General features: G+C 47.0%; 1 protein-coding gene across 2 annotated transcripts in view; it reads left to right on the top strand.

The window, feature by feature from the left end:
• PTPRT (protein tyrosine phosphatase receptor type T) overlaps nucleotides 1-17214 on the top strand; it is a 917718-nt gene that overhangs the window by 749048 nt on the left and 151456 nt on the right. The gene's annotated exons all lie outside the window — the stretch shown is intronic.

Below are 17214 nucleotides of genomic sequence, written 5' to 3'. Positions count from 1 at the left end.
TTAAGTATTTCTTCCTCTAGCTACACAGGGAGAGTTAGGAAATAATGACTAAAAATAACAAGAATTGTTTTTTTTCCACTGGAGTGATTTGCATCTAGGTATTAATATATACTTAGGATATAAGTATATAACGAGTTCAAATCATATTTATTGGATGTATATGGATGGATGATGGATGGATGGATGGATGATGGATAGAGGATGGATGATGGATGGATTAACTGGTACATTAATCAGTGGAGTCGTGAATATAAATTTATTCAAATATTCTTCTGCTATATATGGTCACCATATTTGGGTCTATACATGGGTCTTTCTTAAAAGCATGTCTGCTAGCCCTGTCTTCTGGGTTTTATGCTTTACTCAATTGCTACATAGCTTTCAAAAATAAGGTGATTAGTGTTTGTGTCTCTCATAATGAAAAAGCAAACACTCCATTATTATGTAGTTGGCATTTTCAACACTTATCCCCCAAACTAAGGCAGCATTGTTCAGGCTCATCACTTTTTGTTTTCCTAATTATAATTGAATTGCCTGGCTCTTTCAATTGGTACATGTTTCTGTTTATTACTCTTTTAAAAAAAATCAATGAATGGTTTGTTATCATTTAACCTATTACAAGGTTGAATGGCCAGAAATCAGGTTTATCTTTTTGTTATAGAATTGATATTTTTAACAGCTATCCTCCCCATATAAACACACCAAAATTGGACAGTTGTATTCTGTTGCCTGCATTTATTGACAGCATATCTAGGATCATGGGTTGCTTCCACAGAGATGACATTTACAACAATAAGTAGACATATAATCATAGATGCAAACCATGGACACAAATGATGACCCAGGTTTGTATATGTGTGTGTGTAAATATATCCAGGCATGTGCACACATGCAGAGGAAGCGCACACATGTGGGGGAAGGGGAAGCGAGAGGTAGAGAGGGAAGGAGGGAGGGAGAAGACTATCTCCACTAAGACCTATCACGCACGGCTTTTACAACTTTAAAGAAAATCAGATCAATATGTAGACAGAAAAGGAAAGACCCAGGAGGATGGAGAAGACAGAAGCACTAGACTCACTCAGATAAGACTCACTCCCACTTCACATAAGTCATGAGAGGTGGGCATGTCCCTAACTTGCTCCCGCTCAGGAACTCAGACTACTGGACAGAAAGAGATAAAATACACTTTGTGAGGAAGGCAGAATGGATGGCCTGCAAGCAAAAGTGACACAAATCACAGGGCTTGGCAGACTTTCCCACTGAAGAAAACAGATAATCTAGAAGGAAGAACACCATCAATTGGATAGCACTCAAGCTCTCGACAGCAAGAGCGACGGCAGGGTGTCGGCAGCATCCGATGTCAAGCGGGCAGGGAAGGAAACGATTAGAGAAAGTAGAAGCTTGCAGAGAGTGCTCCCTCCTGTGACAGTGCTCAGGACTCCCCTCTAGCCTTCACTGCCAGACAAGGGAGGGCTTGACGAGACTGCTGTGCCCTCTGTGGGTATGTCAATTCTAGGAACACCTCCTTGGGTGTCTTAGAATCCCCCCAAAGGGTAGTCTGTTGGATCATTCTTTCTGAACTGAGAATTGGGAACATGTAATGGGACATTTGAGGAATGGGACAGGTGATAGGTCATGGGAACTTCAAGAGAGAATATTTGAAACTATACTCCCCTGGCCATTTCAGGGGCCACCATCCTCAGGCACACGGAAGCCCACCCACTGTGCCACACTCTCCAGAGTTGAACTAGAATGGAAGAGCTGTCTATGTCTTCTTAGCATGGGAATTTCTTATCTGTGGACCTTTAGGTACATCTTCCTTTAGTGGAGTGTGTGCCCATGGGCAGTGTGACAGGCACCCATCACTGAATATCAGTGTTCAGCTGGTTAGGCCCAGGCAGGGCTCAGAGTCAGACCCCATGCACCCACACCCTCATCTTCCAGTTCAAAAAGGGCCATTGCCTCAGCCCAGGGGAGCAGAGCGGCACTTGAGGACAGGCAGAGAACTGGGGGCTGCAGAGTGCTGGTCTCCTGCAGGCCAGGGAGTCTTCCCCTCTCAGCAGACACCTGCCGGGAGGACCTCAGGTGAGTGCACAGAAAAGGCCGAGGAGAGGAAACCTGTGTTTGGTTAGAATCTATCTGAACCAGATGTTACCCTTAGAGTCTCCAGGGTGAGGTAAAAGCAAACCCCGTTAAATCCATGTGCTGCCCGTCAGGACTTCGTATCCAGTTCTAAGGTCAAGAATCAATAGTGGACCCTTCCCATCTTTCCTGAATCCAATTTCCCTCTTTCCAGGTTTACCAAACATGCTATTCCTTGTAACACAGAAAGGCAGGAGGCTAGGAATCCCTCAGGCACTATCTGACATATGTGCCCCAGCAGCAGAGTCCATGCACCATCCATCTATCTCCAAGTTCCTCCACCTCCCTCCTGGGCACCACTTCCTCATGCATCTGCCAGCGGGCATACAGCCCCTGAAGAGCCACCACACGTGCGGAGTAAGGGCCAGTGCTTTGGTGACAAAGCAACTTGCTGATGGCCTGTCCTGTCCTTGGTGACTGCAGACAGTGCCTGCGGTCAGCTGTGTGCACCCTGCAGAGACAGAAGCTACCACTCGCAGTCAGCCCGCACGCTCACACATTCAGGTCCAGCCTGACCCCACGTCCAGTGCATCCCTTCTGGGTACCACTTCTGGCTCCAGCAGGTGGGACTTGAACCCCTGTTCATCTGTATCAGCGTGCTTAGTCCCCAAGCTCTCGTACGTGGTAGGTAGACAAAGCAAAGAACCTTTATTCATGGTCTGTGGCTGCTGTATGTACTGCAGTGCCCCAGGCTAGTGACTGAAAGAGCAAAATGGCTTGTGTCACTGTTCTGGGGCTGGATGTCTGAGATCCAAGACATCAGTGTGGTGGTTCTTCCAGAGGGCTGGGAGGGAGAATGGTTTTTCTGGCAATCTGTGCTATTTCTTGGCTTGCAGATGCAGTGTCCCAGTCTCTGCCTTTATCCTGACGTGGAATATTCTGTGTCCAAATCTCCCCTTTATAAGGATACTGGTCCTACTGGGTTAGGGTCTCATCCTACTCCATTGTACTTCATCCTAATTTCATTAAATCTTCAAGGACCCTATTACCAAATTGGGGTGAGGGGTGGGTTCAGTCCAGCCCTTAAAGGACTCATGGGATGCTGTGTGCTTGTGGTTCCCATTTGGAGCCTCTGGCTCTTCATTCACAGTGTGATGCCAGTGATATCCAAAGGTGTGCGAGGTGTGCAGGAACCAGCCCTGCCAGAACACCCTGGGGGTGCACTGAGATCCAGATTTGGCTCCTGTTCCTGCCGGAAATGAATGATCTGCAGAGGGGCCCTGGCAGGAGTACACCCTGGCCCTCCCTGCACACGATGCTGGCCACATGATCCTTCTCACACTCCACAGGTAGTCATGTGTCAGGTGCTGGTTCTGGGGCCGGTGCAGGTTCAGGACCTTTGAAAAAGCACCAGCATTGCCCTTTTAGGTCACCTCCTGTGGGAGGTGCTCAGCCTTACCCAGTCACTAATTTTCCAACCACATTTTTTCCATGGAAGAAAGTTCCTGGAACACAGTTGGCATCCTCAAAATACCCACTGAGACAAGTAAATGCATCTGGAGTCAACATTTCTCTGTGACAAGGCTGAGGGACCTTAGGGTTCTCCATCCTTCTCCCTGAAACTCAGTGGCTCCATATCTAAAGTGACCCCTCTCTACCCATTCGAGAACATATTTGAAAATACCTACTGCGAGTGATTTACTGATAAATCTGTTTGTAAAAGTAAAGCCCTAATTTGTAGTCTTTGTGGATCTTCAAGGTGTAAATATCCCCACCATGTCCAATGTTGGTTTGACAACAGCCTTACAAAAAGTTCCTAAATGTTCAACAACCAGCTCCAGCACACCCAGACCTCTGCCGGCCAGTTTATGATGAGGATAAAATATGTTTGTAAACATGTTTCACTTGCTGCAAATGTTTGGGGGAGATGTTACTGTTTTTCATGTCTGTCACCCCCTTCATGTAGTCAGCTCACTTATTCAGCATCTGTAAACTGGCACCTTGAAAGAATTTGGGGAGCCACACCCCTACCCCAAGCCCTTCATGGGGAGCATGTTACCCTGTGTGGGGAGAGGATCTAGTGGGTGGATTCACCCAACCCCAGAGGACAGTATTTATTTATAAAGTCAATTTGAAGGCACAGCTAAGGGCTGTAGGATAGGCCTGTGCTATTAGGGTGGGTTCATTCTAGGGTCAGCACAGGCTTATCTCAAGCACTGAAGGCCTTCTTAACCAGCGATCACCCTTGGTTACTGCTCTGGCTTCTCTTTCCTCTTTACCTTGTTCCTCAGCCAGGCTTTGGCTGTTAATAACTTTGACTGGAGATTTAGAGGAAGCAGAATTGGAGTTCAACCACAGGGGGTATCTGGAGTTTATCAATGAGAAGATACAAATGAATGGGCGTTGTCTTAAGACAGAGAGAGTCCTTAGAAGAAGAGCCTGAGGCAGGGATATGGGATGTATTGCAGGAGGGCTCCAGGAAGGAAGCTGTAAGTGAGAAAAGGAAGTGGGATCCCAAAAAGAAAGAACTGAGTAAGAATCTATTCTGAGAAAAAAATTCAAGCCTAGAAGTCTAGAATAGTGTGTGAATTTCTCCAAAGCTGTCTGGCCTCAAGGCAAGAATGCCAGGATTTCTACCTCCTTCTTCCTACCTCTCAGTCCCCCCACTTGCTAAGGTGGCTCCAGGGGAAATGAACTTTACCCCTGAACGTTACACAAGTCACTGGAGTAAGCCCTTGACCTCGACACTCTCAGTAACTGGGGAATAGCGGGGCTCTCAAGCATGAAAGGGGGATCTGGGCGTGGTGAGCAGCGTCCGCAGCTGCGTTCTTAGTACATAGAGGTAAGTTGAGAGGCAGCAAAAAACTAATGGAATTGCCTTAAGTTCAAGAGCTAAAAGAAAATTTCAAAATCCCTTTTGTTTGCTACACTCTCGGTCTGGGGATCTGTTCAGAGCTATAGAGAGAAAAGTCCAGCCAGTAGGTAAAAGAACACTTCATTTTGGTTTGGAGACAGAAAACTATTATTCAGACTTTGAAAAGAAAGGAGCCAAGAGTCATGGAGCAAAAAAAAAGATCAACTTAAACATTTGGTTTGTTTTCTAGTTATATTAGTGGGCAGGCTGAGGGGCACCCCGGGACCCCCAAACATGCATGCTCTAAATGGGTTCTGCCATCTACCACATAAAGATAAAACGTATTCTAGTGCATGAAACCTTCAATAGAAAAGAACTTTAAGAGAATTTGTGTGCAATAGAGAGAAGAGAAATAACATAGTTTCCAAATGAAGCGCCTGAAGTCACCCATCCCCTCCCAGGGAAATGCCCAGCCAAAGGGTTGACCCAAGGCAGGGTCACTGAGGCCTGAAAACTCGCCACAAGTCTAAGGCACCTTCTGGTGTGGACCCATAGGGAAGAGGGGACAAGGGCCAGGACAGTCTGGAAGAAAAGCGGCATAATTTGGCCCCTTCATAACTACTGGCCTCATCAGGCTTCCATCCTCCTACTCACCACACCCCAGCACGTTGGGCTTCTTTTAATTCTTCATATCACGCTCCTTCCAACCCCCGGGACTTTGTTCATCCTTCCCCCTCTGCCATATGTGTCTGTTTAAGGGACACAGATCTTTCAGACTGCAGCTGGACCCCCACTGCTTCAGAAAGACCAGCTCCATGTAATGTAGAGCCTCGCCATGTCTCGTTCTTGTTCTCCCCTGTACTTTTTTCCGTCATGACTTGCAAGGATACACATTTTTTGGTTTGTTTACATGTTTAATGTCTCTCTCAGCTAGATTTTTAGTGATATAAGTGAAAGAACTGTGCTAATTTTGAGCACTGTTTTGTCCCCAGATTCTAGCATATGATATGCTCAGTAAAATATGTTAAATGAACACATGCATAAATGAATGAATCAATTGATTGATTGGATCAATGGATGGGCGGATGGGAAGAAACAGTTTATTCTTCCATGGTCTCACTTTTTAAAATACATGCTACTTGACCAACTATTCTCTTAGAAGCTATGAGTAGGTGATAGAGGTAGTGATATACCCTCTCCACCAAGAAAAGGCCAGCGCCTCTGCTTGGATACCTGCGGTGACGGGGATCTCATTGCTTTCCCACATAATCCCCCCTACCCATGGACACTACAGGGATTCTCAATATCATGACTCCAGATTGGTTTCCTATTTGTTTCTGCTATTTGTGTTTGACCACATAGGTCCTTTTCTCTTTCCAGAAAATAAAATCTGTTTCCTCTGACTTGCTCCCCTCCACTCAGTGAGGATCAAGCAGGTACTTGCTCTCCCCCCTCTTCCATTGGAACCTCCCTGTCCACCAGCAGGCAGCACCACTCCCATGTCTGGTGCCGCCATCAAGGGAGCACAGCTGGCTTTTGCAGACTCCCGCTGGGTGCACCCGAGTGGCAGTTAGAAAAATCAACTTTGATTTGATTTGCAAACTGAGCAGAGTCATTGAGACAAAATACATCCGGAAACCCATAAAGCCATTTGCAGAGTTGTTTTGCAGAAGACAGCCACGGTTTTAATCTAGTAAACACTCTAACGATCCATTAAAACAACCCTCTCGGAGTTAGGTGCTGAAAGCTGAACTCCAGAATAATGAAGCACGAGATAGGGAGCTACTGTCGCCGTGGTTCCATCCTGCCCAGTGGGAGTGATGGACTAAACCATCACCCCATTGGCATGAGGCAAGAGGCATGGGCAATGGTCTTTTGTAAATGGGACTTCTTTTGACAATGGCTTAGCCTGAGGTTGAACATTTCATCCAGAATTTTTCTCTCCTCTCCCTGTAATAGATTCTCACCCCTGCGGGGACTTGCAGGGACAATAAATAGACATTCTCCAGTGAGATGCCCTCATTTTACAGATTCTAAGATTGGGGAAGAGAAGGAGAGTGAGGTTTCCTCGACTTCCTTAGCCACAAGAATAATAGGTTACAGGTAGTGTGAGAAGTCAAGTGAAATGTAGGCATTATCTGAATCAGATAGGAGGTGGCCATTGCCTGCCCTCCCCATTGCTTTTGATCCCATTCTATGTGGAAGGTTCTGGAATAATGGGGAATCAGGCACAGCTGGATTCAATCCTGCCTCCAAAACTTAGCGGTTTGACCTTGGCCAACTCATAACCTTTATGAGTCTATCACATCACTTTTAAGCCTGAGACCATTAGTTCTTTCTTCCGATTATTTTAAATAATACACATAAAACGTGTAAAGAACATAACAGATGATAAACAATTTGGACTTCCTTCCTCTCTTTCTTCCTTTTTTCCTTGCTTCCTTTGTTCCTTTCAGAAGGGAAGACAAAAATTTTTGGTAAGCTGGAAACAAGTGTTTAAAATAAAGAGAGGAAGTTCCTGTGGAGTTTCCTCCTGATGGGGTTGTCAATGTGGTGTTGAATGGGTGTGATAGGGGTTAACAAAGGTTAACCACCCATTGTATGCCAGTCACAGGACTGTGTGTGTTCACATGAGTTTGAAATGTGATGATAGAAGTAGAGCTTGGCACGTATTATGCACCAAATAAACAGTGGTCATCATTATTACTCTTACTCAAGAAATAAAACATTATAGGCTCAAAAGGGTTACAGAAAGAGTTCAGAGTCCTTCAGAATTGTCATGTAGACCTAACAGCAAAACTCATGGTATTTCCTTGGCACCATTTTGAATCTTGTCGGAAGCATAGACTGGGTAAGATTCTGGGGGACACCGTCAGGTCCTCTGTGTCCTATCAATTAACATCTCTCCATCTCTCCCTTCCAGTAATAGTTGATAAAAATCTTTAAGGTCTGGTGGGTCTTTGGCCTATCTTCAGTGGTTTCAAGCTAAGTGCTGGGATCTTCAGATGAGTTCCCTCAACTTTCTGCACTTACACGACATATTAAAGCTACAAAACCAAAAAATCAGTTTGTCTTCAAGGTCATCTGCTCCAGTGTCCAGTTCACCCTGTCACCATCACTTTGCATTCAACACCTATTGTGTTCAAAGGGGGAGAAATGTCAGAAAGGAAGTCTGAAGCTCTCAGAACTCCAACCTCTTTTTTTTTTTTTTTTTTGCTCAATTTTAATGTTTCCATGAATGGCTGATAAATACCTATGAACAGAGCCTGGAAACTGTTAGGAGAGAAGAATCATGGATCCTCCATTAAAAAATGTGACAAATCGGGCCTCCCCGGTGGCGCAGCGGTTGAGCGCTGGGTTGCGAAGCTGCGCGCGGCCTCTGCGGCGCCGGTTCGATCCCCGGCTGCTCCCCGGCCACCAGAGGAGGGTCCCACATGGCGCGTAGACCTCTCCTGCCGCCCGCTGCTCCCCTCAGCAGTGTACTTCGGTCCTTCTGCCTGCTCTGCTCCCCGCTCTGGCTCTGGTGAATTCTCTCGCCCTCCCGCCCTTCTGACTGTACCCAGTGCATGTATAAACAAAAACAAACAAACAAACCAGCAAACAAATAAAGCATGCCTCTATAAAAAAAAAAAAAAAAAAAAAAATGTGACAAATTGAAGAAAAACCAAGGAACACCCTTTTCTTATGCAGATCAGCCAGGATTGGATAGGCATTGCTGTAGCAGCAAATTAATATCCAAGTCTTCGTAGCTTAACAGCACAGTTGGTTTTTTTCATGCTACGTAGAATGCATGTGACTGCAAAGGACCTCATGGCAGGGGGAGGAGAGGCGTAGAGATGGTAATCTGGTTGTAATCTGGTTGTAATCTGGAAATGACTTGCATCACTTCCACTTCCATGGCCTTGATGAGACTGGGATGCTTCCGTATGCTTAAAAAAAGTTAGGTAAACACTAGTCATCTCTGGTGTTTAGCAATATACCATAAATCTGAGTATATAAATATACACAATACATATGAGTCATTTTCCTATTTGTACTTCCTTTTGTGTCCCACTAAGACACATGGTCCATCACTTATCTTCTCAAGCTCTAGTTGCTATGGAAACCTCTCCCCATCCCTGCATCTGTCCAGCTTTACCTCTGTTCCTACCCCTTCATAGTCCAGCATCCCTGCTAAGCAGAGTTGTAATCCTGGAGACTAGGGTGGGAAAGACCTGCTCTAGGTCTGCAACTGACCTAAGTCTTTAACTGCTTTCCATCTACTCTTTAAAACAACATCATGCAATATTTGTTATTGTCCCCATTTTATAGGTAGAGAAATTGAAACTCGTAAATGTATGTAATTTTCCAAGTGACACAGCCAGTAAGTGTACAATAATAAACCAGGACTTCATTTATTCATTTAGTTTTCAATAAACATTTATTGACTGCAGCTTAGTATTAATATGTGGTTCCTCATTCCCTAGAGATTAAGAACTTCATCTTTAGATTTGAACAATCTTTCATTCTAGGCTGAAAAAGATACTTAACTGTTCTGTACTCAGTTTCCCCATCTTTAAAACAATGACAGTAACACCACTTACTTTGTGGGGCTAATGTAGGAACTTAATGAGCTGATGCATAGAAAGTGCTTAGTATAATGTCTGGCTTATAATAAGCACTCACCAAATATAGCTAGTGGGAGAGCAGCAAACAGATAAATTACATCAATACAGTGTGATAAGAGCAATGATGAAAGCACTTTGAGGATGCTGCAGGAACACAGAGAAGGAAACAGAAATGAATTTAGGGGGTGCTTTCTCAGGTATGTCCACCAAGACAAGTTTTCAAAGAAGGGTGACAATTATTTTGAACAAAGTTGGAGAGTAAGGCAGGGAGATCTTTGAAGCTGAGGAAGAAATGTGTGCAACTCGTTGGTGACAAGAGCATAGCACTGAAGCTGAAGGGGACAGGAAAGGAACAGCGTCTGGAGAGCTGACATGACGGAGGAGGCTGGGGGGTCAGTGAGGATGAGCGGATAGCACAGCAGCATATGCTGAAATACAGTCCTGGGGCTGCAAGAACCCTGGGAGGTGCTTAAGCAGACTTTGCCAAGAAGGCTGCCCTAGCGAGAGCTTAGAAAATGCATCTGAAAAGGAAGATTGAGGCCAGGACAAGGCAAAAGCTTAGGAGAACTCACAGGTGTCTGCAGAAAATAGCCCAGTGGGAACACAGAAGTCATCTCTTTTCTCGGGTCTTCTATTTCTTTCTCTGACATGCAAGGCCCAGTCCCTCTCTTGCCGACCTCCAAAGGTTGGGGAGGAAAGCTAATCCAAACAGCCACTTAGGATGGGCATTGGCAAACTTTCCTGTGAAGGGCCAGGTCGTAAATACCCTCAGCTTTGCAGGCCACACAGTCTCTGTCACAGTGCCTCAGATTTGTCGTGTAACACAAAAGCAGCTGCAGAGGCTACATCCTGAGGCTACATCTGCCTTCCAAGCAGACTTTATTTATGGACACTGAAACCTGAGTTTTATAATGTTTTCACATGTCACAAAATGTTGCTTCTTTTGTCAACCCCCCCTCCCCAACCACTTAAAAATGCAAAGACCATCTTAGCTTATGGCCACGCAGAAAGGAGTCAGTAGGAGGCAAGACTGGGACTGAGTCATGGTTCGCTGGCCTCTGCCTTAGACTGTGCTTTGAACATGGTGAAGTCGCCTTCTCTATAAGGAAGGAGTATTATGGTTATGGACTGGAGTTTAAAGGATGTAGCGTTTCATGGCTGTGGATCAAGCTTGCCTTCGGTGTGAATTTTTGAAATGTGACATTTCCTCCCTATCAGTTGGTCTGGAACCCAGCTTCTCTTTCCACTGTCCATAAAAACTTTATGCAGTTTTATTGCTGAATCGCTAGAAAAACACGCAGCCTTTGACCTGCTCAAAGGCCTGCTTTTTTTATCAGTTTTTTTTAGAGGCAAGCAGTGGGTTGGAAGGGACAGTTACCTTGTTATACACACCAGCATTTGAGTCTTTCTCTGCCAGTTATATGAGCAAGTCGTGTGGACTCTGATTCATCATGTCCTCATTCATTCATTCATTCATTCATTCAACAGAGAGTCACTGAGTGACTATTACTTGTCAGGTGCAATGCAGGACCAAGGGCGTACACCTCCTTGAAGGCATAATCACCTTCATGGAGATTGCAGAATGTTTCCAATATGGTGAGATTATTGCCAAGAGAAGGGAAGACTAAAGGGTTATGGGAATACTGGGGCGGGGTGTCTGTCCCAGACCTGGTGCGACACTAACAGCTCCTGAGGGAGGTGTTCCAGGTAGACACCTGCTGAGCAGCCACCAGCCAGGTGGAGGGGCAGGAAGCAGGCGTGTTCCTCACCAAGTGATGAGCCTACGTAGGCACAGACAGGAAGGTGGGGACCGCTGGTGATGGAAAGAAATGTGATTGATTGGGGCGGAGCACAGAGTGTGGTGGGTGCTGGGAATGGACAGAGGCTGTAGGGACTGTCAGGCAGGAACTCATGGGGGAACCGTGAGCTATGAGGGGTTTGAAATTTACTGGGAAAACCCTGGGGCCACCACTGCGTTTCAGCTGAAGGATGAGGCTAAATTGAAGAGCAGTAAGGTTGGAGGCAGAAAGGCCAGCTAGGGGCTGCTTAAATCATCTGTGAGAAGCATGAGGGCGGCTTAAGCTAAGTGGCAATGAAATTGGGGAGAAGAGCAAAGCTTCTAGAACTTTTCTAGAGTAGAATTAACAAGACATGCTGAGGGATTCAAACTCAGAGACAAAGAAGGGGAGAGGATGACTCTTGGGTTTCTTAACGAACTGCTACAACATGGGCTGTGGCTCTATTTCCTAAGTTGAGCGTGAGGACTCGGGGTGGAAAGACCATGGCTTCACTTACGATCACCCCAGCCTCTCTGGGCTGCTGGAAATCTTAGAAGCTTTGTCTCAAGGACCTGGCAGGGGACCCGGCATGTCATATGTGCTGGAGCAATGGTGACTCTTACTTACTCTTGGTTCATTTTAAAAAATCTATTTCAGGCCCTGTTTTGTTGGATCATGATGTTCTTTGCTGTGTAATGTGAGCTCTTCAGAGCTGTAAGAATTGCAGTTTTATGCACCGTGCAGCACGTTTTCATGTGTTTCTTTCTCTCCTTCTCTTCTGCATGCTGCCTGGGGACTGGCTTCCTTGTGGTCAGCACCAATGGGCAGCGCCCAGGTGACCCCGGGGACTCCACTCTGCCTCCTCACCACAGGTGATCACCAGAGCCCTGGGCGGGTGGGAGGGGAGTGAGAGTGGCCCAGGCTCAGCGGGTCCTCCAGGCCAAGTACCCCAGAGAGGAACTGGCGGTCCCTCCACCCCACCCACCCATCCACCCTCCTCATTCTCCCTTTCTCCCCCTCTCTCCCTCCCTCCATCCATCCACTTATCCATTCATCCATTCTACTGATGCTTACAAGTACCTACTATGTGCCAGGCACTGTTCTAGGCACTGAGGAATACGATGATGAGCAAAGGAAGACATGTTTCTATGCCTTTCTGGCAGGAGAAAGAGCCAGCAGTCAAAACCACACAACTGCCACTGTGAGTGGTATTAAGAGGAGAGGTGTGTAGTGTTTCAAACAAGCAAGTATGCCTGGAGCTCAGGAGTGCTTCCTGGGGAAGGCGCCCCTGAGCTGTGGTCTGGGGCAGAAGCTGACCTCACGCCCATGCGTAGTGAATGAGTAGGTCTGGCTGGGAGCCCAGGTCTGCCACGTGTCCCACACAGACCTTTAGACGTGCTGATCCTCCATCCCCCTGCCTCCGTGGGAATAAGAACACCCACCTCTTAGGGGACACCATCTGCTTACAGGCTCTGCAAGCGCACAGTCCAGGAGGTACATGATAAGAGGGCAAAGGCTGGTGCTGGAGTGCCCAGGCCTAAGGAGGGATTTGTTTAAGTAAAAACCCCTTCCCTGGAGAACATTATAGTTCAGTCTCATTTTATACAAACATCTGCCATTCTTCAAAGACTGGGGCACAGAGCCCCCCTGTTTAGAGGCTGATGCCCAGGAGGAGCTCCTGAGAGGCCCTTCTGTTATGGCCCCCACAGGGGCTCTGGGGTGTGGATTGTCCATTCCACTTTGAAACGAGGGGGCAGCATTTGTGCCCGTGTATCAGTCAGCCCTGGGAGATGACTCCCCTTTGCCGATGACACCCCTGCAGGGAGGGCTATATCTGTGAGCCACTAGCAGCAGCTCCCACAGGAGATGAGGTGCATCAGTCCATGCAGATCTGGGCAGATCCTCAACAGCATTCATGCAGCAGCCAGTTGTCCGGGCCACCACCCACAGCCCGGCACCCTGGAACAGCACCTTGCAACACCCTAACCATAGAGCCATCATCGCATCAGCACGTGCACAGCCTTACTGGAAAGACTAATGGTCACAGGAACTTGGGAGTAAATCGAGGATGCCCCCACCTCGTGACCCCATGTGGTGCCCTGTTGAGTAGCAGCACATCTGAGACCCTTAGCAAGTGTCTGTCCCCTGCCCCGTCACAGGCCCATCAGCCTCAACCTGCCCCAGGGAGGAAGGGGTTGCAGATGGGTGCCGAGTGATGGGGAGAGAAAAGGGCCTCTTCCCCTTGTGCGCAAGTCCAAGTTCTTGAGAAACAACACTCCTGACGTGCGAGTCACTCCACTTCCGCGGGGCCCTTGTTCTCTGGCCTCTGTTCAAGTGGAGCAGCCTGGTGATGTTTTCTTTAAGCAGCCAATCCCATGTCAGGCACATTTGTTCTTCCCTCTTGCTTTTGAGGCATCTGAATGTTCCTGCTCTGACAGGTTTATTTCATTGTGTTCCATTTATTTCCACGCATTTCTCAGCCTTGTGTGATGGGTGAGGTGCCTGTGAGTGTTTCTCTTTGAGCGGGCTGTCCCTTTCAGAGGGTGTTTTTGTTAATGCCCATCTCCTGGAAGCAATAACGGCCGATGTAAATAATAACTGCCCATAGCTGAGTGATGGGGGTGTCCGCAGCTAAGCCGCTGCCTCTGTCCATATCAGCACAATGGGAAGAGCTGCTGACCACATTGTGTAGCAGGGACAGGGTGACACTCAGCGAGTAGAGGCCAAGTTGGCCCCTCAGCCCTGCCACCCTCTGGTTTGGAGATTCTGGGTGAGTTATTCCTCTTCTCAAGGTCGCATTCTCTTGGTCTGGAGAAGTTGGGATAATGACATCATGGCTGTAACCAATTGTGAGAGTTAAGTGTGATAACAGCTTTAACTTCTTTGCTCAGCTAACTCCAGCTCGCTTCTCTGGTATCACTCACTGGCTTACTGGTCTTCCTTTCAGGGAATTCATGCTCCAAAGCATGTCAGCCTTGGTGACACTTGGGGATGGATCATTCTTTTTGGGGTGGCAGGGAGGTGCCTTCCACTGGAGGATATTTAGCAGCATCCATGGCCTCTACCTTTTAGATACCGGAAGTATCTCCCCCCACAATTGTGACAACTAAATATATCTCCAGCCCCTGCCAAATGTCCCCTGAGGGGCAAAATACCCCCCTGCAAAAAACTTCAGAGTTGCACCGTTCATGAAAAATACAATTTGAGCCATGTTTGTAATGTTAACCCCTTTAGTCATGTTATGAAAGTAAAAAGTAATAGTTGAAATTAATTTTAATAAATTTAATCTAATCTAGATAGAGTATTATCACTTTAACATGTAACTGATATTTTAACATATTAATGAAAGCTATTTACATTCCCCTTTTTTGCACTAAGTCTTTGAAATCTGGGATAAATTTTATACTTGCAGCACTTCTCAATTCCAGATGCTAAATTTTAAACAGTTAAGATAAAATATCATCTTAAAAAGATAGCAACTGCTTTAGTTATTGACTTTAAATTAGCTGAAGTAAAATACATTTTAAAATTCAGTTCCTTAGTCACACTGACCACATTTTCAGTGCTCAGTAACCACTGCTGGATTTGTGGCTACCATTTTGGACAGCACAGCATTGGTGCACAGAGTGGTGTTCAGTAAATATTCTCTTCCCTGTATTCCATTTTGCAATTGACAGTGTCTGAAAATGTGTTTTGCTTGTCACAAGCAGGTGTGAGGAAAGTCAGGCACATAGTGGGTAGTAATTAAAGATGCTTCCCTTGCAGAAACCAGGTCACCCCATTGCTGGTTAGGTAATCTCTACAGTGTGTTGAGTTAACAGCAGGCAAATGACATTTAACATTTGAGTTAAATGTTAAATAATATTTGAGCTAAATGTCAAATAATAACATTTGAGTTAAATAACATTTGAATTAAACAAATAAGTTATTTAACATTTTACCTGAAGAACTCTGTTTACCCCAGACCCATCACAGGGTAGAAAGATTGCCTCTCCTCTGGTCCCTGCAGTCTGCCAGCCAGGCCCCTGGGGGTGGTCTGGGACACTGGGCATGGTAGGAAGTGGATGGCATCCTGTCTGGAGGCTGGGGTGTATACATTAAAGATCAGTCTGACCACCCTGCTCTGGCATGGATATCACCCAGCCCCAGCTGACCAAGATTCATGCCTTGACCATGCCCAGTACCCTCTTCTGGAACCCAAATTCTGTTCCTTAAAACTGGGGCAACTCGGGCAAATCACTCAGCCTTTCTAAGCCTCAGTTTCCTCATCTATGAAGTGGTAAGAGTCAGTTCCTACACCACCAGGTTCAACCATGGCAAAGTCCACAGAGACAGTGGCTGCTTTTCTAGCACAGTTCCAGGCTTAAGAGGGCGTCAGAGGCAACTCCCGTCTATCATTCCCATGTTCCTTGAGTGCTTCTTATTAAAAACTCTATTGTTATTTTCCTAGCAATTCTTTAATTCTGGGCCTTGTCACAGTATTCAGGCCATAACATACTCCCTAAATACGCTTTGCAACTGCCTTAAAAGCAGCCTTCCCAGAGACATCCTGTATCCTGGGTCTGGATAGAAAGGGTTTGAACCTTTGGGCCAAGGCTTTATGGCCAAGAGCAGATGGGGAGCAGCATGGCAGCCTCCTGAGGGTCACCTACTTGGAAACTCAGCCTCTGACCCTCCTGGGAGGTTCCTTCCTGGCGGGTTGATGGATGGTGTGAGAGTAGGAGCTGCAGGCAGGTGCTGCAGGCATGATGCTCTCTGAACACCCACCATGTGGGACTCTGCCTGGGGAAGGAGAGGGAGACAGGCAGTGGGGTGGAGGGGGTACAGGTGGAAGCTCTGGGGGAACTTGTCTTCAGGGATATCCATAGGATAATGGAGAGAACAATAAAACAGCAAATGTGAGTCATGCGCTCCCTGCATGCCATGGAAGGTCTGAAGGCTTGGTATTCTCACTGCACCGAAATGTCCCAACAGCTCTGCCACGAAGGGGGCTCTTATTTTCATTTGCAGATGAGGAAACTGAGGCTCTGATGACTGACAGTCACACAGCTCAGAAATGATGAAGGCAGGATTGGAACCCAGATGCCTCTGGGGCATCTGTAGGATTGCCTGCCTGTTCTGTGCCCATGAGCAACATCAGTGAGCAGCTTCTTAGGTACCAAGGACTGGGAAATACTGTGACTTCTGCTGCCATTGAGATAATCCTAAACCCATACACAGATGAGGGAACCGAATCCCAGAAAGGAGAGAGGCGGGCAAGCTGGCCATTGGTGAGACTCAGGCAGGTCGCTGAGCCAGAATTGTGGTTCCTGAGAATCAGAGGAGACAGGGCACAGAGGGAAAGGCCCATCAAGGGCTCAGGTCTGGGGTTTCTAAAGTACCAAGTATCATTCACTAATCAGGGCCCACTGAGGAAGCGGGATAGAGGGTGGGAAGCTAGACCCCGTTGCATAGCGACCTAGCTGTCGTGCTAGCCCAGGGCAAGAGCAGCTCCACGGGCTGAAGCAACACCAGGGCTGTTAGCCCTTGACAAGGCCTCGGTTGGTCCCAGGGCAGAGTCAAGGCTGTGCTGCAGAATAAGAGCAGGGACCTCAGCTGGAGGCCAGTAAGGCAGGTGACCCCCCTCTAGCCAGAAGGTGACTGCAGCTCAGCCCTTCCTCTGGGCTACTCCTGCGGCTGCAGGTGGACCCCACAGAGCAGGACAGAAGCCATGTTCTCTGCCAGGTGCACAGAGTGCTGTCTATGTGGGTGACCTCACAAGGGGTGTCCGTGGCTGGGCGACTCAAGGCATCCAGCTCTCACTACCAACTTCCCAATTGAATCCATAGACTGAATGAGAAGAGGCCAGTGTCTCTCTGGGCACCATGTCCCCAGAGGGGACTGTCCTGTAGCA

The sequence above is a fragment of the Talpa occidentalis genome, unplaced genomic scaffold (assembly GCF_014898055.3).
Source record: "Talpa occidentalis isolate TD23 unplaced genomic scaffold, MPIMG_talOcc4v2.1 talOcc4.10, whole genome shotgun sequence".
In the NCBI taxonomy this organism is placed as follows: domain Eukaryota; kingdom Metazoa; phylum Chordata; class Mammalia; order Eulipotyphla; family Talpidae; genus Talpa; species Talpa occidentalis.
Note: the sequence above shows the minus strand (reverse complement) of the source record. Positions and strands in the feature narration are given on the sequence as shown.